Source organism: Protopterus annectens, chromosome 13.part0 (assembly GCF_019279795.1).
Source record: "Protopterus annectens isolate FY-2018-M chromosome 13.part0, PAN1.0, whole genome shotgun sequence".
NCBI classification, from domain to species: domain Eukaryota; kingdom Metazoa; phylum Chordata; order Ceratodontiformes; family Protopteridae; genus Protopterus; species Protopterus annectens.
In genome coordinates this window covers 1,199,639,562-1,199,664,798 of record NC_056747.1, presented here as the reverse complement: position 1 = coordinate 1,199,664,798, position 25,237 = coordinate 1,199,639,562, and the positions used below count along the sequence as shown (strand labels likewise).

The window sequence follows — 25,237 nt, the reverse complement described above, 5'->3', positions numbered from 1 at the left end:
GAAGTTTTGAAAGTTCAAAACTTCAATAAAAAAAAATAAAATACATTTTTTTTTACATTTATGCAGGGGGCAAGCCCTGCTGTGCCCCCACACCCCCTGCTAATTAAATATACCAGCTCTGAGATCGCACTACAGTGAAGAGAATGGTAAATATCCCGTTCTGCCTTGTACACTGATTTCCATTTAAACTGTTTGAAGTTTCAAAACTTCGATCTTCCATCTCAACCATATGAAGTTCGAAGTTTTGAAACTTTGCGCTTCCAAAGTAGACCCAAACCCAGCACCTCTCACAATCAGTGCAAGAACTGCACCCCAGACCAACAAGCCTCTTGCCCTTATCACATTGATTTTTGTCTGTTTTTCATTTAACTGCTACTGTTAATAGACAGTGGCTGAAAAAGAGCATGGTACAGTCCACTTGTCTCATCTAAATAAATAAATAACTTACAGATCTCTTAAGATATTCATCAGGCCATACGCCTAGCTAGAGCTCCATCTGAGTTTATTGAAAAGTTTATAAATGCATATAGAAGGGACAGGCTTCAAGACAAGAACAAGAAGAAGAGCTGCTGAATTGCTCGAACCAAATCAACTTTACTGTCAAATAGTATATTTGGAATTTTGGTGTCAGAATAATAATAAACTTAGTAGCAGTTTCAGTATGCGGTATGGGGTGATTGTGTGAAATGGTTAAGATACGGAACTTTGCCAGCATGGAGAAGGCAATTAATATCCAAATAGAACTGCTCTGGGATTCTTACATTCCATCCATTATTTTCACTTTTCCATCCATTATTTTTACACTTATGTGAATCTATACAAACCCTGCACATAACCAGAAACTGGATATTCTTCAGATGTTTAACGCCCAAAAAGAGAACATGAGTGCAATTACACTTGGTAGGTTGGACTAGGCAACATGATGAGGCATGTGTGACTTTGGTGACACAGTAACAAAAACCTCTGAGAGGTCAAAAAAAGTAGCCAATGCAAGTTTGCCAACATTTCAATGTGAGTTGATTGAGGTACAGAATCAAGTGGTGTGGGTAGAAACTGTGTTGGGTTTTTCTGAGTAGTTTGGATAAAGGGCAAAGGATGCCTTGGGGCGACAGATGGTGAATTCTGTTGTCTGGCTCCCTTTGTGGAGTAGTAATTTATAAAAATTTTTCCATAAAATTAGGGCAAGACTTTTTTTTGTTGGATCTATTTATTAAGGTGAAGATTGGGACAACTAGTGCTTCAGCTGCTATTTTGATGCACCCTCTATGGAGGTTTATGTGGGTGAGTGTTGTAGGTTTTAGTTTAATGATGAGTTTTTATTTAAGACATAGGAGTAGATGGAGGTTCATAGGTTCATAGCTGTGTACTGAGCTAATGGCCTTGGGGCCTTTACAAGCCTAGCCATAGGATTACCCTGGCATCATGCCACCCAACCTTAGTTCCCAGTGCCTCTGTCGAGTAGAGCCACTGGAGTGATCCCAGGGATGAATTTTCTATTTCCCATCCGCACATCAAGATTTCTCTTGAAGAGGGTCAACGAGATGCTCTGCTTGACATGTATGGGAAGTCTATTCCATATCATGGGCGGTCTCTGGGTGAGGAACCTGTCCCTCCAGCATGTTCTGTTAATTGTGGTAATGAGGCTGAGGTCTCTGGAGCATGTGGTGCAGAGGGATTGGGATTTCTTTAGATGTAGCATTTCTAACAACTGGGTCAGACATGCCTTTGTAAGTCAAGCAGAGATCACCTTTAAGTAGGTGATATGAGACAGAGAATAGTTGGAGGTTTTTGAGTCTGTCCATATAGGACAAGTGCTTAAGGCCTAGAATCCTCTTCGTGAGGTACTTTTGCAACCTCTCCAGTTGTTGCAGGTGTTTAGTGAGGTACATGCCAAATGGGGCATTGTACTCGATGACTGGCCTAATGAGGGAAGAGTAGAGGGAGACAGTGACCTCTTTCTTCCTGGATGCAAAACCCTTAGTAATGAGATGTGCAACATAGAAGGACTTTCTGACCACAGTGGCAATGTGGTGATCAAAAGAGAGGTTGCTGTCAACCTGTGTTCCCAGATCTCTTATAATGCCTTCTGTGTTCAGTGGACTACCATCAATGTGGTAATTCAAGAAAACCAGGTTTTTCCCAAAGGGGATGACGACACATTTTTTGGCATTGAGCTTAAGGCCATGGTTCTGACACCAGTCATTGGTCTCAGTGAGGCCATTCTGTAGGTAATTTTATTTTGGCTGTGATATCTGCTTTGCTTAGGTGGGGTGGTACTTGTTGAGTCATTCAGCAATGATGTTACAGTACTGATAAAGAAAGAGTTAAATTGGTTTGCTATGGTGTCTGAGTTATTAGCTGTAGAAGGGGATAGCTGTGTGTTATGGCCAAGGTGGATGAACTTGTTTATTGATGACCAAAATCATTTAGGGATGTTTTGGTTTATAGCTTGTAGGTTGTTATGAAAGTATTTTTGTCAGGATTACATGTATTTTGGCTAGTTTTCAAAGACATCAGTATGAATTGCTAGTAGTATTGTTTTGTTTCCATGTGATCCAGGCTTTGTCTCTCTCTTTTATTATCGGATGTGTTTGTTTAGCTAACCAGGAAGATGGGTTGAGTTTTACTCATTTTATTTCTGGCAGGAACAAAGCTGTTGAGTATGTTTAAAAAATATGGCATTAAATAGAGTTATTGTTTCATCCACTTGGGGAGTATTCAGTATTTGCCAATTGACTGAATTTAATGCAGCTATATAGAAGTCAGTATTAAATTTGAATAGTTTCACGAGAGATTATAATAATGATTTTTAGAGCTGTTGTCAGTTGCTCTATGAGCTAAAATTAGGGAGCTGGTCACTTAAGTTAACCGGTAGTGTTCCAGTGGAAATTATTTTAGTTGGGTTGTTGGTTAATATCCAGTCTAAGGTACTTTGTCTAGAGCTAGTTTTGTTTTATCTGGTTGGGGTATGGATTAGCTGTGTGAAGCCATACAGGTTTATGCTATTAACGGAGGGGTCATTTTTTTATTGTTAGCCAGTCAATGCTGAATACACCTAAGTTTAATGTTTCTTGAGGGCAGTTATTGAAAACCCATGAGAAGAGCTCTTCAACAGTGTTATGGTAGTCATCTCTTGAGAATATATGCTCCTAATTTATATGTTAAGGATGAATAATCCAGAAATCTTTTATAGTCCAACAGTGGGAAGAGTTGTCCAAAATAGTATAAACAGCAGTAGAGTAGATTAGAAAGAAAATACAGGGGGGAATAATGGAGCAGAGCAGGATTCAGTAATGGAGCTCAGAAGAAGAGTAAACTGTATATATCATCTGTGCCTGAGAACCACGAAATGGGCACATACACTCAGCTATAACCATCATTCAAAACTAACAATTTTCCTTCCTTTTTCATCATTGCACCCTTGCTCACTCTTAAGATGTCCTTTTTCAAATTAATTTCATGCTGTCCTCCCTAATGAGTGCTTATCCTGAGCCATTGAAGTTTCAGTCCTCATCTTGTTCTCTGACCTAGTCAGTGACATACACACCTTACTGTTCAAATAAATGTCACACATGTTTATTTACTTACGTATTTGTTTGTTTTTAGCTCTTAGGAAAGTATATTAGCCAAAGCCCTTTTACAGTGGAGGACCAGAAAGAAAGGCAAGCAGTCACATAGATCTATAGAACATTCAACAGTATTGATCAGTGAGCGTATATATATATATATATATATATATATATATATATATATATATATATATATATACATACACACACACACACACACACACACACACACACACACACACACACACACACACGCCTAAGCGATATAGGTAGATTACCATAGTTTACATATTTTGGGAGGAGGAAAGGGAAATGTTCTTAGCAAAGCCTAATCTAAATCTACAGAAGGAACCAAGCTTGTAATGTATATATATATATATATATATATATATATATATATATATTTAAAATCACTGATGTCATGAGATCCAAAATCATGAGGTATTCCCTCACAGTTTCCAAAGAGTGGAAAACCTTAGAAATAGGTCTATTTATATGTTCTAATTTTTTCTGTGGAAGAAAAGCTCTTTGAACTGAGGTATGTAGATGACACCCCAGAAACATATTCCTATGTGAAGGAATCAAAAAGACTTTTGAATGTTTTCTTGGAATCCCAGCTTGTATAAGAGATCTCTCACCCAAAGTGAGAGATTCCTGAAACTTTGAAGAAGACTCTACAAAGATAAGCAAGTCATCTAAATATGGAGTAATGTGGATACCTTATAGCTTGCAATGAGCTCTGACTGGAGCTAGACACTTTATGAACACTTGATGCAGTGCTTAGTCCACAGCTTAAGGCAAGCAACTGATAATGTGATCGAGACACACAGAACCTGTAAAAATGCCTGACGTCTGGATGAACAGGGATGATGAGCACCTTTTATATCTAGAGTTACTAGGAAACTTGAATGAGGAAGAAGAGGCAATAGATTGTGAAGTGGCAGCATTCTGACTTGGGCACTATCACAAACAAGTTTAGGAAAAAAGATCCAGAAATAGTCTCCAAGCATTTTCTTTCTTTCTTTAGCAACAAAGCATCTTTGAATTAAAAACTTTTTCACACCTGTAAGGAGGAACTGGTTCTATCACTCCTTGAGACAGTATGTGATGAAGCACATGTGGAAATAAAAGAGTCTGGTCTGGTGGATGGGGGATTAACCCCTGGAAAGGAAGAATTTCCTCTCACTGCCATATGTAAACTAGATGAATGTTCTTCAGAGACAATTTGTCTGAAGCAATCTGTTCCCAAAGAGCAAACTGGAGATTCACACTTTCTGTAAGGGAAAAGGGACTCCAAGGATGGGAACAGGTAACAAGGTCCCTTAAATAGTCATTCTGACTTGTTGGACCTTCCTTGGTTTTGGGGAGTTCCTGGATTCTTTTTGGAACCCCCTTGCCATTTCTACTTAAATGTCAGTTTACCTGCACTTTGTTGAGACTGTTTATTTTAGTTTTTTTTTTTTTTTTGCCAAAACTGGATGAGGAGTTAGACAATCCATTAGAGCATTTGGAAAAGGATGGCTAAAAAATCTTAGGGATACCTTGTATCAGCTTACCCCTTTCAAAACACTTTTTGAACACCTCTGCAGCACAGGGGCCAAAATTAAATCTCTATCCAAAGGAGAATTTAAAATCTCATTTTTAACATCATCTGGATGCTTTCAAGAACACAGCCATGCAAACCTCCTCAAAACAGTACCAGTGGCCATAGCCCTTGAAGAAGTTTCAACAGAGTCATACCCATGTTCTATACAAGTGGTAGTGACTTAAACAGTAAAAGAAAGAATATTATTTAAAGCAGATTTTTCCAGGCAGGAAGAAACTGCAGACTAAACATTCTTCATATTTCCACAATTAGCCAGGCCAAAGTTTTAACATATGAGCCGACAATTCAAAATTCTGAATATAATTCCATGTGTGTGTGTGTGTGTGTGTGTGTGTGTGTGTGTGTGTGTGTGTGTGTGTGTGTGTGTGTGTATGTATATATATATATATATATATATATATATATGTGTGTGTGTGTGTGTGTGTGTGTGTGTGTGTGTGTGTGTGTGTGTGTATGTATATATATATATATATATATATATGTGTGTGTGTGTGTGTGTGTGTGTGTATATATATGTGTGTGTGTGTGTGTGTGTGTGTATATATATATATATATATATATATATATATATATATATATATATATATATGGGTCTACTTCATTTGCCCTAACTTCCAGTTGACTGACACCCATTTGCCTGAGACCAAATGACTGAAATTTCATTTGACTGTCACTTCATTTGACTGACACTTCATTTGATTGACAAGTATTATTGGCAAGAAAATGGAATATGCCCCCTTCCCCACTGTAGTGTGACCCTGGAGTTAGAATATATAGTTAGGGGGTTGTGGGGGGCACAGACCCCCACAATGGGGGTATGGGGGGTGAAGCCCCCACTTACTTTTGTTTTACTAAGCAATATTAAAGCAAAACCAAACAATATAATATGAAATTAGTGGGGGGCTTCGCTCCCCACATCCCCCATTGTGGGGGGCTGTGCTCCCCACACCCTCTAACTATATATCCTAACTCCAGGGTCAGACTACAGTGGGGAAGGGGGCATATTCCATTTACTTGCCAATAATACTTGTCAGCCAAATGAAGTGTCAGTCAAATGAAGTGTCAGTCAAATGAAATTTCAGGCAAATGGGTGTCAGTCAATTGGAACTTAAGGCAAATGAAGTAGACCCATAGATATATATATATATATATATATATATATATATATATATATATATATATATATATATAAAATATGTATACATGTGTATATATATATATATATATATATATATATATATATATATATATGTATATATATATATATATATATATATATATATATGCATATAGGTGCCAGTTATTTTGTTGAACATGAATTTGTTTGAATAGTTTCAGTTAGTTTTTTTTTTTTTTTTAGTTGAATGTCAGGATTGTGAAACTGTTGTATAGTGAGTTCGCACATTTCTGAGTAGTAGAATATAAATTTCCCCACTGTTATATTATCTTGGAATTGGTACATTTAAGTAGTAGGGAATGTAGGGGATGCAGTCCCCCTTGGGTGGAGTGAAAAGGGGCTTGCCTCCAGCATAAACACTATTTCTGCTTTTTGTAGTGTTACATTTTTTTGGTTGGGTTTTGGTATTTTTGTAGCAGTGCTTTTGATGTGTTTTTGTTGATGCTAGTGCATTCAGCTATGTTTTCACTGAGATATGAAACTGTAGGTGAGATGAGATTTTTCTGATATCTGTTGAGAGCAATTTCAAGAGTTTAGCAATGTATAAATTATATAGTCACTATTCTGAATTTTAGATTTTTGAAAGAACACAGAGTGTTGGTTTAGTGAGTGCAGGTTCTCTATTGGCTATATACTAGCACTTAATAATTGTCTGGTGGCAGAAGGGAATCATTCTAAGGGGACTGAGGATGCTGTGAGCAATCGTAGGCCGAGCTAGTAGAGTAGGTAGCTTCAACCAGTTAAGGGAATCAAATGCAAGACAGGAACAGGTTTGCTTGATATAGCTGCTTGGAGACTTTTCAATTTTATTATAAGACTCCTCATTTGGCTATTGAGAGGACTGTATGCAAGTGAAAACTGATGAGACATAGAAGAGACTGGGGAATAGTTAGGTGTGAGCTACGGCTTTTTTGGCACATTGTGTTAGAAAATGTTTGAGTTTATAAAGAATTCTAGTTTATGTCTCTGTTTTGAACTGTGATCAAATCTTAAATCATGGTCAGTTATTATTGTCAGTGGCTTTGCATTTTGTCCTAGCTTTATTCAGGCATTGATGAGTGATAATATTGATAAGTCTGAGTTGTATGATTGTTGAGCTGGAGGTAAAGATACCATGAATGTATTTTTATTTGGATTTAACAGTAGTTTAAATTGCTAATACAATTTCGTTAGATTAGCTTTAGGCTGTTTGATGGAAGAGACTGCACATCTTAGGGTTGACTCCTATGCATATTGGATTAAATTTAATGCTATGTGCATTTCATTTATGAATATAAATATATTTATGAATATATCAAAGGGTAAAGGTCCTGATATTGTATCTTGCGGCACACTGCTCTTATTTGTCATGATGCTGACAGGGTATCTTCCAAGCAGACTTACTGTGTTTGGTGACAGATATAATGTTTAAACCAACACTTAAATTATGGTGCGGTCCAGTTGCTTGAGTCTAATTAATAGCATGGGATATGAAAATATGTTAAGTGCTTTTCATACGTTTGAAAATAGGGAGGCAACCATCTCACCTTGATTTTGTCTTTCAGACATAAATCCTTGTTATGTTGTGGAAAGTACCTTTTTCTCTGTTCAGTAGCTGATCTGCTGTAGTAGGTAAACAAATTTTTCAAGTATTTTGGCTAGAGGAGACAAGACAGCTATAGGTCTGTAGTTTCCAGTTCAAGAGATTTGCACTTTTGCATAAAGGAATATTGCAGGATTAGGGTGTGGAGACTATAGCTTCTTGTAGAGAGTGATTTACAAGTTTAGATCCTGGATATGCAATGGCATCTACAGCCATTTTGAGATACTCTGATGGGAGGTTATCAGCTGCAAGAGAGGTAGGTCATCATCATTGTCTATAGCTATGAATTTCATTATGTTTCGATATGCATAGAACACGGCATAATCTCTAATGGTGTCTGGCATAATTCCTGCATAGGTAATTTGATGGGATCTGTTATTAATACCCAATCTAAAATACTTTCTTTTCTTTTAACTTTATCAGTCATTGGGGTGAATTTATAAGCTGTGTTGATTTGTATAGACTAATGGCTCTCCTGCCCAGCCCTCATTTATCAGGTGTGATTCCACACACACACACACACGCACACACACACACACACACACACACACACACACACACACACACACACACACACACACACACACACACACACACACACACACACACACTTTGCCTTCTTGGACAAGCTTACTCCTGATTTCTAGATTGAACACCCAAAAATCTGGTCCTAATCCTTCCTTCCTTCATCACTCCTCACCTTCGCTTCTGTTTACTTTTCACAAGGTTTATTTGTGTACTATTTATCAGTCTGGCTCATGCCATAATCTGTCAAATGATCCCAAATTTATTTCCATTTTTCCCTTCCTTCCCTTGTTCACGTTTTGCTAATTCCTGCCTGAATATTTCTAATCCATCCATAACCCCCTTTCTTTTCCATTTTTGCACATGGGGTTGGGGTGTCACATCAACAGTGACCATTATCTAAAACCAGTGTTCACACTAACAGGTGGCTATACCTGCCTTGATTGTTCTCCCATACCCGGACACACACACACACACACACACACACACACACACACACACACACACTCACACCAATGGCCAGTTTACAGTGTCTAATCCACCTCCCTGACTCTTTCCAATGATATTACTAATATTAAATTGAAAAAGTCTAACCCAATGTCACTCAGGTGTACTTTGTTATCCCCATATTGCCCTAGTTCAAACTGAATGTCATTATATGTTACTGTAAACCCACCTCTTAATAAAGCTTCCATGCTGCTCCACCTCTTCATGGATTTGTGTGCATCTTACACACACACACACACACACACACATACACACACACACACACACACACACACACACACACACATATATATATATATATATATATATATATATATATATATATATATATATATATATGTATATATGGGTCTACTTTTTCTTATAGAAAGCTCATTCTTTTGAAATGGAAAAGTATGAACCCATTTACACAAAAGTGCACTTAAACGCAAAAACACTGCAGCACCAAAGCATGCCACAGTGGGGACAAGGGAATATACCTGTTTCCCCACTGTAGTGTGATCTCAGAGTTAGTATATATAACGTAGCGGGGGGTGCAGGTGGCCTGCCCCCTGTAAAAATGACTTTGTAGTGTTTTTGTTTAATATTACTGGTTCTGTGAACCGGTAGTCGTGAAACTGCATTTTCCTTTAAGTGCACTTTTGCATAAATGGGTTTGTACTTTTCCTTTTCAAAAGAATGAGCTTTCGATAAGAAAAAGTAGACCCGTAGACCCACATATATACATGCATACACACACACACACACACACACACACACACACACATATATATATATATATATATATATATATATATATATGGGTCTACTTAAAAACACTGACACGCCAAAACACAGACGTCGAGAACACCAAGACCAGAAGATCAACAACTGAGATGACCGACAGTTTAAAAGCATGAAACTTCACATGCCCGACAAACCACAATCCCGACAATCAACAAAACAAAACAAATACCTTTTCTGAAAAACACACACACAACACAACCACTCCAAAAACCTTACAAACCTACACTAAATCTTACATACACAACTATCTATGCACTAACCTTAACCCAAACCCTAACCCTAAGGTCATTCACTATCACACACTCACCTAACCCATGCCCTAACCCTGACTCACTTAACCTGCCCCTAACCCTAATGTCTGTCACTATCGCACACTTACTTTACCCAGTATTTCAAGCCCATAAAATGGAATCCTTAGAAGACCGAAAGCTCAGAAGTGTGAAATTCAAAACCTCGAATACTGGAGGTTTTGAATTTCGTGCTTCTGAGCTTTCGCTGTGGTTATGGATTCAGGTAAGTGTGTGTGTGTTAAGGGTTTTAGGTAGTGGCTGTGGTGTGTGTCAGTGTGTTTATATTGCTGTGATGTGTGTGTTCGAGGTGAATGTAGCTTGTGTAGGGGTGTTTTGTGTGTGTTTGTATGTAGTGCGACCTCAAAGTGAAAATATTTAAGTAGGGGGGTGTGGGGGGTGCAGCATGTAGTACAGAGCTTATGTTTGTGTGTGGGTAGGATGGTATGTATGTGTGTGTGTGTGTGTGTGTGTGTGTGTGTGTGTGTGTGTGTGTGTGTGTGTGTGTGTGTGTGTGTCTCTGGAGTAGAAGTATGAAATTCAAAATCTGCAGTGTGCGAGATTTTGAATTTCGCGGTTCTGAGTTTTCATGGTTTTAAAATTTCGACTTTATAGCTTCAAAATACTGAATTTCGATATTTCAGTATTTCAAGGATATAAAGTGAATCCATATATATATATATATATATATATATATATATATATATATATATATATATATATATATATGGCTCTAATTTGTTTCATTGAAAGCTCATTTCACTGAATTTGAATTCACCCTGAGTAAATCGCTGAAAGCTCAAATTACTGAAAACTCATTTCACCGAATCGCATTTCACTGAAGTGAAATACTGACACTATGTAGAGTACTGTAAGGCAAGTAAAAAGTATATGTCCTTTTCCCCACTGTAGTGTGAGCCTGGTGTTAGTATATATAGTTAGGGATGTGTGGGGAGTGTGGGGGTCATAGCCTCCCACCTAGTTTGGTTTTATATTATATTTCACTGAAAGCTTCACAACAATACATTTTAAACCATAGGCATGCATACTTACAACACCAATGACTAACTCTTTCCATAAGACAATATATACTAACTCCAAGATCGCACTACAGTGGGGAAAATGGCATATACCTTTAATTGCCTTACAGTACTCTACACAGTGCCAGTACTTCCCTTCAGTGAAATGAGATTCGGTGAAATACGTTTTCAGTAATTTGAGCTTTCAGCGATTTGATCAGGGTGAAATGAAATTACATGGAATGAGCTTTCAGTGAAACAAAGTACACCTATACATATGCTGAGTTCTTAAAGAAATCCTTGCGTAAGCCTCCTAGTCCTTCATGGTATCCTACTAGCCTACATTGGTCATGTAAACCAAATACCACCAGCATACCCATACCTGCATCGGCACCTACAACTTCTGAGAGTCGCTTATAGTGTAAGCCTTTACTCTTAAGGTCCCATAAATCTAATCCCAGAAATATTTTGCCAGAGTCTACATGAAAGAACCTGGTACTGGTTGAAACCCTATCTATACTCAATCAAATTAATTATTGCTATCACATTACAGACAATTATAGAACCCCATCTTTTCCAACTAGAAATCCATCAGTGTCTTAATGATCTGGACTGCATCAAAAGCTATATATAGCATTTTACCGAATTCTTGTGTGATGCCTTCATTAATGAAGGTCATTGTACCACATTTGTACCTTGCTGATCAGTCCTGGTATATGCATAGAGGTAGCCTCTGTAAAGTCTATAAGGCAATGTTTGATGCAGTTCTATTTGAAAGTCTAAGCCTGGAACATATCACTTGAGTGCTAACACCAGCCTGATGAACCTAACATGAAAAATAAATATCAGTAATAAAAAAAATTTATAGTAAAATTCAAACTCAATCAGAGAACAGTGCACACCATATTTATTAGACGGCCATGACATCTATATGGAATTAACAGCATGCATGCAACTATTTTTCTTCATAATCAGAATAAGGCTCTTATCTCCTATGAATTCTACCAAGTCAACCAGATGCAATAAATAAACTTTGATATAAGTCAATGATGGGCCATTAAGAAACTGTGATTTCCAAGATTTATTTTTCTTCTTAAAACTTGAAAGATTAGAAACTGTTTCCATTAAGAGGACTGTATTACAGATTTCATGTTCCTGTATTATTTTTTATTTAGTATTTTTTAACCAGGTAGGCAGACTGGTCTACCCACCCTCCTCAGCCTCCTCCCAGAATGGTACATGTGGGAAGTGGAGTGGATATATTGCTCTGTGAGCCGTATGAATCTGTCACAGGGATTCACTACATGCAGATACATGCTCAGGATTTTGCAGTAATGATCAAACATTTCAGCCTGCACTTATTTCAGTAAACATTGTTTCCTTTGCCTTACTATAATAATGCCACAGGAAATATTTCATCTGAAATTATATATATTGTTTTCTGACCATGCTGTTTCTGAAAATAGCCTAGTATCATTATAAATATTAACTTACATAAGATTATGAAGGAAGTGCATTTAAATCTTATCTGTACAAATGTTAGAATCATTTCCACTTCAGCACACTTGTTTTATTGTTTCAGAAGAGCTGGTTGCATAAACTGCTCATTTTTTTTACCCATTGCCTCTTTGCAAAACATTATATGCACTGTCGTACTTATTGCAAAATATTTCATGTGCCTTCTGCAAGTGCTGGGTTAAAATTAACCTCATTATGCATCCTTACGTACTTTCAGACAAAACGCATAGTAGGGGCATTACTGATTTTATATTAATGTCTTTGATTAGATTAGCATGTATTAAAGTACAGTTTTCAGTGTTATTGAAAAACAACATGTAAAGCAGAATGTCCTGAATATGAAGCACACTGAAAGCAGGGATAGCAGTAATATTTTCTGAGGCACTGGTAAAAAAAATCTCAAAGAACCCACAATTCCAACCTACATTACAAATAAGTTATGTATTTTGCTATTTTTAATTAGGTTTTCAGGCTGATAATTTTGTATGATATACTTCCATTGATCCATAATAACACCTTGCAATACACCATTAATCATCTGCAAGCTGTCATTTTGTTCTGAAATGCACCCTAATGTGTTTTATATATCTGAAACTGAGAAAACTGTATGCCGTTGCTTCATTTTTTCCTTCTGAGTTAGAATTTGCATTCAGGTAGATTTCTCACTTGTGCCCTGGAGAATTACTAAAATAACATGCAATTGAAAAGGAGAAAAAAATTAAACACAACAGTAAGCAGTTTTCATAAGTGACACTTTTCAATGTGTTTCTTCACTTTTTTATTTTGCTACCCATCTCCACCATCAGATTTCACTTACTTGTTGTGTTTGAAACCAAGAATAGGATACATTTAATGATCAGACCAGCCATGAATATTATCATTCTTTCTTGCAAATCAGAGTGGCAATAAACAATGTTTTGCAACAGTGCAAAACAGGCAGAGTACAGATGATAACTTTCCTTCCTCACACACTCACACTCTTTTGCCAGTTTATTTTGGTCTTGCCGCAGCAATTGACCAATTGCAGAAGTTACCTTAAATAGTTTGATATTACCAATTTTTATATAACAGGCGTCCACCAGGAGTCCAGATTTCACTCTGATGATTCCCCACCCCACGAGATTCCATTAGACAGTGAAACTAACCATAGTAAGTGCACTTTAAGTGTTGTTAAACCGCATATATATATATATATATATATATATATATATATATATATATATATATATATATATATGTATATGTGTGTGTTTTAGGAATCAAACTGGCAACCCTCTTCCTGTAAAGAAATTAAAGGTCTCAGTATCTACTGCAAGTTGGGAGTAAAAAGGCACATTAGCTTGCTTTTGCACAAAGTATTGCAATAATAATAAAAGGAAGAGTTGTGCTGCTGCGTATGACTCAAAGGCTAGACTGCATGATCACAGCCCTGAAAGTAGGATTAGCCTTGATTTTACAGTTACTGAGGTAGCTGTATTATGGCATTGAAAAAAATCATGCCTAATGTGAAAAATAGTGTCGCTACCCTTATTCTCAGTACCGAAACCTCACTGTTCTAGCAGTCAGTAAACTCTCTACAAGAACTTTCAAATAACAAAGTAAATATTATGAGCATATTGTGTACCATACCAGTTTAACTGCTGTACATCCATTTCAGCCAGGTTAGGTGTGTTGAACTGAAACACCAATGAAAGCAGATCAAACAACTGAACTAAATCTAGTACCATGAACGCTTAGAAGGTACTTTCATTTTCTGCCCAGGTTTGTGACTTCTCCTGCCCTTTGTATGTTAGTGTGCACATCTTTGCTTTATCTCCTTCTGCAGCATTCTGTTATTCTCAGTGTCCTTTGTTTCAAAGCTTTCTGTCCTCACAAATCCCAGTACAGGTAAGCAGAGCCAGTTTCTGCCTTCCTTCTACCCCTTGCTGCCTTCTTCAGTTTGCCCTCACTACTAACCCTTCTCTTTATGTTCTTCCTTACATGTTCTACCTACGGGTTCCCCTTCCTTCCTTCCTGCCTCAGTTCTTGAATCCTTTCTCTAAATCTCACTGTTCAGAATTGCAGCACCTTTACAGTAACTTCAAGCACACGTTTTTAATATGAAAATAATATTCTGCAAGACGTTTATTACTGAGCTGGCGCACTGGTCCAGGGCTGCTACTATGAGCTACTCCAGAACATCTAGGCTACAGAGTCAGGGTTCAAAGTTCATCTGAACTCTGAATATTGCTATATCATGACTCTGTGTCCATCTTGTTGTTGGTTGTAATTGTTTACTTAGAACATACTGCTTACTTGTTGGAGCCAGACAATTGTGGAATTTCTAAGTGCATGATAATGCACACACGGCCAGATCACAAGCTGTTTGATACCAGTTGTTGCCATACCTCTCTACTGTCCAGATTTTTGCAGAAAGTCCAGATTTTTGGCCGTATTTTTAGTTCCTCTTAAAATTTAGGGTTTTCTGGTGAATTTTTCAAGACTGAAGTCATTAAATAATGAAAAACATTTGAGTTTCAGACTGTATCATTCAGAAAATGCATGCCAATTCTAAACCTATTATTCTAGCAACTATCTAAGTTTACAAGAGCAACGTTTAAAATCTGTCCTTATTTTGGGGCCTTTGTCCCTCCACTATTTTCAGCTTTGTTCAGATTTGTCACGCTAAGAAATTGAGAAGTATAGTTGCTGCTATTGGAGAAAAGTTCATTTCCAGAGTTCTACTGACATCAGAGTTGATTATATAAAGGTAGACGGTGGATGTGTACCTCTCACTACTCTAGAGGTATAGGGTGATGTTGCTCTACAGAAATATTGGTATGAACAAACTGTCAAAATCTGTTCTGAAGTATTTATGTGTTTTTAAATGTGTTTTCTGATGATGAGACATTAATGCTGTCTCTAAGACCAAGAACACTGTATCAATGGGCCCAGACAATATCCCAAGATGCCTTCTAAATAGCATGAAATATGACCTATCAGGGCCTCTGGAATTACTATTTAACTGTTGCCTCCAAACAGGCTTCATGTCTCATGAATGGAGAAAGGCAACAGTCATCCCTCTGCACAAATGTGGGCCATCTACAGACCCTGGAAACTACAGACCCATAGGTCTCACTAGTCTTATATGTAAAGCCATGTAAAGAATTATCATGGAGATGATCAATAGAGATATAGTACACCTGGACCCAACTCAGTTTGGTTTCATCAAGGGAAGGTCATGCCTACTCAACCTGGTGGACTTCATTGAGAAGGTCACCAAATCAATGGATGAGGGCAAAATCATTCACACTGCCTACCTTGACCTGGCAAAGGCATTTGACACAATATACTGTTAAAAACGAAACTGAAGACTCCAAAAAAATGAAAACCAGAAGATAAACACCACTCCTTTCTGTAACAAAATACTGTAATTTAATATGAGCGCTTTCGTCCACTTACAATGAAGGAACTTCATCAGAAAACTTGTTAAAATACTTAACAGTTTAAATAGTCTTACACAATCAATGACATCATAACCCCTGCCATGTAAAATTCAAATATGCAGCTTATAAAATGTGAACTTAAAAGTTCCATTTCACTTTAAAAATAAATATAAATTCATATATAAAAACTAGTTAGGTGAAATCAAAATTATGTTACATTATCAATAAAAATTATCTAAATAAAGATTTCAACTTTAAGACACATTTAAGTGAACAACAGTCATTAAAGGACAACCGCGCCCTCAGACTCAAAAAACATATTAATTTCATCATGGTTTGATGTTTCCTACATTTTAACAGCACTCTGAGACTATTTGTAGCTTTTTAGATATTTTTATATGCAATTTCTGACTCTGACCACATGGGGTCTGGCATATTGAAAAAATTCAGACTGTTTACTCTGCCTCAACTATCCCAGAATGCATCATTTGTCTCCCGAAAATTGCATCAGATCTGCCACTTTTTCCCTTAAGTTGCCGTGACTTCATTGACTTAACAGGCATTCACTGCAGTCTTCAAATCCACTACTTTTGGTTAAATTGTTATCCTTTTTAAATGACCACTTGAAACACAAGCAGTGCAAATGCTACAGAACAGAACACAAAAGTGCATTTTCTAGCTTTTTCTTCTTTCAAATGCTAACTTGCTTTCTTTTGTGAAGGCTGGAATCTAGCTCTCCAAGGAATCTCCCCTCCCACTTCACACCTACCTTCCTAGCTGTCAAACAGCCAAGGGTAATTTGAGCCATTATCTGCATGTGATTGACAGCTCATCACAGCAGGTGACCAGACCAATGTATTGTTTGCTAGTCTGCCTTTTCCTCCTTAGTGGGAGACTTTTTGTTGCACTACTCCTGTCAAATTTAAAACCAAGCAACATAGCACTGGCAATAGTTCCCTGCTTTGCAAAGCATCAGTCTGCCACTTATTTTCCCTTCCTGTTTAAATAGCCAACAGATGATACACTATAAACAAATAATTTCAGACCCGCATGACAGCACACACATGCTTTGAGTCAATATTAAAAAAAAACTTATGGTAATGCATACCAGTTGTAAATTGTTGCACTTTAATTGTGCCAGACATAGTCTTATGCAATAACATCCTGTTACTGTCTACGCATGGTCACTGCAAAATTATCCTTTTTGTAGCTGTTACTGTACTTCATCAGTAGGGCTCTTAATAGTGAGATTAGTGAACTTATTTGGCTGGACTTCACAGTTCCAGCAATGGTCAACTGCATATACTGCACCATATATTGGTTTACTCAGAATTTCACCACTTAGTATCCATGGTCTTACTACATTTTTAGCTTTACAGCATCTCAATTTACAAAGTCTGTGCTATATCCATTTATCTCTAAATATAACCCCTGTATACATTAAGACTGCAGCGTAATGAAGATCCATCACGTATGAAACACTTTATTTTAATAGACCTTACAAATCTATAGCAATCATATACCATTTAATTTTTAAAATGTACCAGAAGTCAACTGATCCCTCAGACATACAAGATTAGCTGGCTTTTGGTTTACAATGTGCAAAAGTGGCAATTCCCACAGCACTATTGTGAAAAGCCTCTGTACCTCGTCAAGGTAGCCAGCATCACAGAGGTCCACTCACACCACAATACTTCCGTCTACAGCCTGATCCACTCACATCACCAGTTGCATCCAACAGTCTTCCAGATGCATCCAACAGTCTTCCAGATGCATGCGACGCTTGCCCAGCCAAAAAAATCTACATGCATACATTTATTCACCAAGGACCAGTCCTTAGACACTGTACAAGCTCCAGCTGCCGACAAATAAAAAGGAATCATACGCAACTTCATACCGCTCCATCATTCACACAATAGTACTGCAAATCAAGGCTAAGACGAGACATTCCACAATAGCAGTCTCTTGGTCTACATCTGCACAACATGACAGATCTTACACAAGTTATGCCAATCGATTGACCTTTGTTATTTTAATTAATTCTAGCAGCACACATACACATCACTATTTCTAAAAACTTTATTATCACTTCACTATTTCTGAAAACTTTTTCACTTCACAATACCAGTACACATTCCATAAAATATTATCATTTGTCCAGAGCCTCAACTGCTCAACAGCAGGAACACCATGTACCTCAAAATTGCAAACTTGCATGCTCAGCTACTTGTTCCCAAATGACCACAACCAAACAAAAGTTTCACCCGGACCAACTTGTTACAAACTACTATGCCTACTTTACAACCTGCGCCCTCAATGCTATGAATGCTTCACTATTTCATGCTTGGATTGATACTCCATTGAAAATGGCACTTTCCAAGTGTGTAATGTGCAGGACTATAATCATACCATTCACAGATGAAGCCAAAAAGATACATTTAGTGACTGCATGTAATAACCAGTCCATACACCATCAGTAATACAATTCTACCTTACATAGCTTATCAATTCCATCCATTTAACCATCAGACACACACCATTTAATTTACCATCCATTAACAACTTAAGAACCAATCCACTTAGCTATATTCATCAAGTCAGGAAACCATAACATTACACATCACAAACCATCCATAACCCATTTGTAGACTCCATTTCACATCACATGAATTCATTGTAGCACCATGTTAGACATTGCATTCAACACGATGGTCTTCTGTAGTGAGCTGTACTACTTCCATGCAATGCGATTCCATTGTACAGGTAGCCAAATGTAATTACCTTGCAGAAAAGAGGCTGAAATGTGGAGTATGACCACTACTTTTCCGCACAGCCAAGGGGTGCAAAGGCAAAATCCTCAACTCATTTACACACTCTGACATGGGCGTAAAACCCAACGAGTCTGTGAACATCCACAGTATGGATAACAGAGGTTCCCGAATAGGTCCATCACCATTGCCATGGACGGTTTTGTCTTGAGCAAGAACATATCGACTAGATGGGAGACCCTACAGTCCCAGGTTAGTGCCCATGAAATGTCATGGCAACAAATCCGGAGTGAAATACAAGACTCTGAATAGACCATAGACTATATCCAAAACAGGGGGTATAGCCAGAGGCCTATGTTGTAAGCTTAAATGATGGAAGCCTGTTCTGAGGACAGGGATTATTCCTCCACTCTATCTGTGGGGGTGGGTGAGTACCCCTGATATGAGTAATCAAGTCCTCAGCCATTTTAAGCATCTGCTTCTTCGTTGTGGTTCCAGGTGAGGGGCCCTTACCAAACGGTTTCCTGGGGTGTTTGGAAGCCTTGGCCTTGGTAAAGGCCTTTATAGAGAAGGTAGAGGGAGGTCTGAAGACGCCATGAGAAGAGGCAGATTTCTCGACTGTCTCAGCATCAGTAGCAAAGGAAGCTTCGGTATAGCCAGGAAAGATTTTGGCCGACACCAGCCTCGAGTACCCAAGGTACTGCTAAAGAGCTGTTGTCTGTAGGCAGAGGCTGTGTCAGTCTTGCTGCAAACTGGGACACTAGAGGTCGGCTTAAGCGTGGTGTTGGTAGAAGCCATGGACCGCATGTGTCTGGCCTTTTCCTTGTGTTTTGTGTAAATGCGTAGTCGGTATATCAGACGACATTGTAAAATTCGAATCTTCTACAAAAAGATTTTCAGCGAATTCACCCTGACGCTTTATGGTGCGCATACTGAAAGCACTAAAGTGACAGGCATACACGTAGTGTTCTGGGCCTAAGCAAGGTATGCAAAGGGAATGTAAATCCCTATGAGGCATTTGCTTCCCACAAGAAATAGAATTACCTTTTACTGCTTTTAGTGACATTGGTCTGAGCCAAGAAAATTATCCCCAATGGGGTACTTATCTTTTTAGATGACTTTGGAATGCTGATATTTAGTTCTCATGAGCTATCCAACCGGCACTTGGAAAACTGCTTCGGGCACCGCGCGGCAATAAATAGTGAAGAAAATTGCCTCGGCTGTTTCCTTTATACCCATGCAGCACTAACGTCAGGGAAGAAGTAAAGACAAACTACACTGGACAAGGACTTTGGAATACTGCCGACTGAGGGTGATCTCCTGATGGCAGGACAACCCATTTGTGATGACTGCAGCTGTATGCACGATGAACATTGTCCAATGCCACCCACAGGAGCCAGTGCATCACAGGATGGGGAGTGTGTGAAGTAATACTGCAACATGGAAGGCATGGACATCTTTCGGTAACAATTCACACAACTTTGATGTCCTCCAGTTCCACTGTTGTACTATTCCATGTGGTTGCCTTGTGCAGCTCACCATGAACTCTATTCTTTGCTAGATGTTTCCCTAGGAAAAGGTGGACGACAGCCCGTTCCAATCTAGCTCTGCCCACTGTGATTGCCCTGCTTGCATTTTTGCACAACGTCTCATCGATGGAACAACTAGCTACTTCAATGATAGCATTGGTGGTGGTCCCACGTTCCTGAAGAGGCCATTCATTTTCTGTAGTGAGATGTACTACTTCCATGCAATGTGTTTCCATGGTACAGGTAGCCAAATGAAATTACCTTGCAGAAGAGGCTGAAATGTGGAGTATGACCAGTACTTTTCCACACAGCCAGGGGGTGCAAAGACAAAATAAACTGTTTTACACACTGATATGTGCACAAAACCCAATTAGTCTGAACATCCACAGTATGCATAACAGGTTCCTGACTAGGTCTATCACCATTGCCATGAAGGATGCTTTGTTCAGCAAAAACATTACATCGACTTGACGGGAGACCCTCCCGTCCAAGATTACTGCCAGTCAAATTTCATTGCTTCATGTACATACATTTAGGTGAGTCTTTGACACGTCTCACAGGGGGTTCTGTTCAGTACTTTTTCCTTCTAGTTAAACCCATGTAGGTGTCCTTTTCATATGTTTTCTTAAATGTAGAACCCCCTTCATGAAGGTAGTCTGTATAATGGTCCATTCAGGTTTCCAAATGCAGACATATATAAAAAAGTCTGTTTATAGCTCATTATGCACCCCTCTGTATTCATTACTACACAATACAGGATTAGGTGGGTGTTACTTTTCTGTGTCTCGAAAAACTTCGAAACTTAATGGAAAATATTTTCCTTTTTGATAGGCAAGATTGCCTTGTTCATCTATGATCACTACAGTGTTTAGTTGGTCCACTGACTGTGGTAACTAGGTGTGATTGACCATAGAGGGAACCAGGGCTCTCGACCAGTATTGAGTCAACCTAAAGATGTACACTTTTTCCAGCTTAAGTTTCAGCTGCACATTTGGAAAGACTCTGAAGGGTGGTACAGCATGCAGACAATTCCCCTGCCAAGAGGTGGAGATGGCATCACTTATCACTGCCTTGTCATTTTGCAATGCCAGCCTAATTGCCTGTTGGAAAAGGCAAACAGGTGCATTTGAGGTACGCCCCACATGTGTTCCAGTAAGATCTCTGAAGCTGTACTGAATGCCCGGGTGCATCCCAATGGGTGTCACTTAACTGGTCAATCAGGGCTAATCTTGCATATTCTAGCAGTCGTTAGAACCACAAAATAGTTAGGTTCATATGTTCATACTGGGCTATCTGCCCAAGGGCATTTATAAGCCTAGCCCATAGTTATGTGGCTTTCGCCACCCCTTTAGTTTGAATAAAACTATGCCTATTATTTTGCTGTGCCTCTGTCAGTGACACTGAAGTAATCCCTGGGGTATATCTGCGATCTCCCATCCATTGGTCAAGATTCCTCTTGAACAAGGCCAGCGAGGTGCTCTGCCTCACATGTACCGGGATTTTGTTCCACAGCATAGGGAGTCTCTGGGTGATGAATCTGTCCCTCCAGCACGTTCTATTAATAACCGTGTCAAGGTTTAAGTCTCCCGCCCTTGTGGTTCTGAGGGATCTAGATTATTTGAGGTGAAGCATATTCATCAAATCTGGGTTTGACATGGCCTTATATGTCAGGCACAGGTCACCTCTGAGCAAGCGGTATGAGACTGAATAGAGCTGGAGTTTTCAGTTGGGCAGCATAAGACATATTGTTGAGACCCTTTATCCTTTTGGTGAGGAACTTTTGGGGCCTTTCCAGCTGCTGCAGGTGTCGGGTCAGATACATTCCGAATGGGGCATTATACTCAATCATAGGTCTAATGAGTGATGAGTACAGGGGGACGATGACCTCCCTTGATCTAGATGCGAATCCCTTCATGATCAGGTGGGCAATGTAGAAGGTTTTCCTAACTACTTTTAGCAACATGAGTGTCAAACGAAAGGCTACTGTCAACCTGGGTCCCCAATTCCCTGATGACTTCTTCTGTGCTCAGTGCATTGACACCTATATGGTAGCTAGGGGTAACCTTGTTTTTCCCGAAGGGTATGACTATGCACTTCTTGGCGTTTAACTTTAGGCCATGGCTCTGGCACCAGTTATCCGTTTCTGTGAGGCCCTTCTGAAGGATATCTGTGTCAGATGTGTTTTCGACTATGGCGCCCAGTTTGCAGTCATCTGCAAACTTTCAGCCATAACCCTCCTGTGTTTGCTTGTACTTCAGAAAAGTAGATGCCGAACAAGAGTGGACCCAGGACTGAGCCCTGTGGGACACCACTTGACAGGCTCTAGCAACTCTGACCCTGTGGGTTCTGTCACTTAGCCAGTTTGCAACCCATCTTGTGATGTATGGGTTTACATTCAAGCTGATGATTTTTTCGATGATACCTGAGTGGGGTATTGTGTCGAAGGCCTTTGCCAGGTCGAGGTAGGCTGTATGGACTGCCTTTCCCTCGTCAATGGCCTTGGTGACTGTCTCGAAAAAAAAGTCAACCAAGTTTAAAAGGCATGATCTGCCTTTGACAAAGCCTAACTGGGTTGGATCCAAAGTCTGCAAGTTCCCCATGTCTTTATTTATGAGTTCCATTATGACCCTCTCCATGGCTTTGCAGATAAGGCTTGTCAAGCTAATGGGACGGTAATTTCCAGGGTCAGTGGAGGCACCGACCTTGTGAAGTGGGACCACAGTCGCCGTGCGCCACTCCTTGGGTACGTATTCTGAGGTGAGGCTAGGATTAAACAGCTGTCCTAACTGCGGGTTTAATTCCTCATTGAGTTCATGGAGCACACAGCCAGGGACACCATCCGGTCCCATGGATGCTGTGTTTTTTGCCTTGGAGAGAGCAGTTCTCACCTGGACGTTGGAGATGTTTGGGGGGCTACAATCCTCTGGTATAGATCTCTTTTGGGGAGTTTGCACTGAACCTGTCAGCCAGTATGTTGGCAATGTGTGTAGGTTCAGTAATCTTCACATCATTTTTAACTAATTCTGAGCATATCTGGGAGTGTCCTCCTAGGTTTCTAACATAGCTAAAGAAGGCCTTATGATTGTCTTGAGTCCTTGGCGATTTTTCTCTCAAAATTTGCCTTGGATGATTTTATGACAGCTCTTAGTTTTTTACTTATGATCAATGGTGTCTTACCTTTCAAGGATTTTGCTCTATCTTGTAGTAGCTTCCTCCTTTGGTTGTAGAGCTTGTTTATGGCTGGGGTCCACCAGACTGGACGCTTGCCTTTGGTACAAAGAGTCTTAGTTTTGTTTGGGATTGCCTGATCCATGCAGTCCTGTAGGTGCTGGTAGAAGGCATTTGTAAGTGATTCAGCGGTTTGAGTAATGTTTACCACTGGCTCAGGGGCCTTAAAGGAGACCAGTTTTTTAGAAGTGTGAAGTCGGCTTTTGAGAAGTTTTTCACTGTGGTCTTTTTTATTTCAGGTGGGGGCGGGATGAGGACCTCCAGCGAGATTAGTTTATGATCTGATCTCACCAGTGAGGATATACTTCCGGTGTTGAACATTGTGATCCCATGTTCGTGATGATGAGATCAAGTATGTTTTCTCCTCTTGTGGGGATGGTGACTAGTTGTTCCATGGCATTTGAGTTTGTGAACTCCAGGAACCTTTGGGCTAGAGTGTTTGGGCTTGAGTAGTGTTCCCAGTCTATATTAGGGTAGTTGAAATCACCTAGTTTGATGGTGTTTGGAGATACATTGATCCCCTCCAATGTTTTCAGGAAGGCCATGTGAGGTTCCTGAGTTTGAGAGGGTGGCCTGTAACATGCTACAAATTGCAGGGCAGTATTGCCTATGGTTAATTACACCTGGATGGTCTCCGATGCATCGTGCATTGCCACCAACCTTGAGGTGTGGGTGTCCTTTATGAATATGGACACCCCCCCTCCTTTCTTGGTGTTGTCCGGATTTTGGGGCCGTAACGCATGATATGAGGTGAAACCTGATAGTGCTCTCAGGAGCCTTGAACCAGGTTTCTGTCAGCACAGACATCGATGTTCTCCATACTGAGAAGGGCCTCGAGTGCGTGCATCTTGAGATTGAGACTTCAGGCATTGAGCAGCATTACCCTTAGTTTTTTTCCTTTTTTGTGTTCTAGGGTGGTAGGTTTAGAATTTTCACCTTGCCTAAAAAAGGCACTATGGGGGTGGCAAGAGCCTTTGCCAATATACGGAAGCCTAGGGGTGACAGGTGTAAGCTGTCCCTTGCGAAGCAGCGTGGCTTGTCCAGCATGTCATCCCAGGCAGACAGACATTGGATCCCCTTTGAATGACACCAGAATTTAAGCCAATTATTACAGCTGATCATCTTATCACTGTATTGTGGCATCTTTCTAGGTGAAGGTAGGACACTGCTCAAGGTCAGGGTCATACCTGCCTGGGCTACATAATCAGACAGCTCCTCAATGTCTCTTTTCATGTAGTCCAAGGAGGTACGTCTCAGGTCGTTGACACCAGCGTGCACAATGACTGAGTCGTACTTGTACCTGCTATTGAGAGACCTGAGTGGTTGCGTTATGTGGCGGATTCTAGCGCCCGACAGGCAGCTTACTGTGACCTTCTCCTTACTCAGTCTGGTGAGCGGGACGTCAGTGTGTCTGACTATGGGAGTCTGTACCTCCCTTTCAGACCCACTTCAGTACCCAGTCCACATTAGTAAATGTGCTGTTTCAACCTGGAGGTTTACTACAGTCACCGAATCGTGAAATATGTCTAGCAATCACCATACTCTTCTCAGGACGTCCACACTTAGCAATATTCTTTGGTATGTCAGGTATAGCCATGGGTTGCGTTTCCAAGATCCCTCGTTTAGCTTTTATAACTTCCAACATCAGGTCATATATGTAGTCAAACTTTCTTTTCTCAAATATTGGTTTGGCTACCCACTCCTGTTTTGC

At 39.5% G+C, this 25,237-nt stretch overlaps 1 protein-coding gene across 2 annotated transcripts in view; it reads left to right on the top strand.

Moving 5' to 3' along the window:
- The window catches only part of KCNH6 (potassium voltage-gated channel subfamily H member 6), a 1,196,060-nt gene that overhangs the window by 864,112 nt on the left and 306,711 nt on the right, over positions 1–25,237 (top strand). The window lies entirely within an intron of this gene.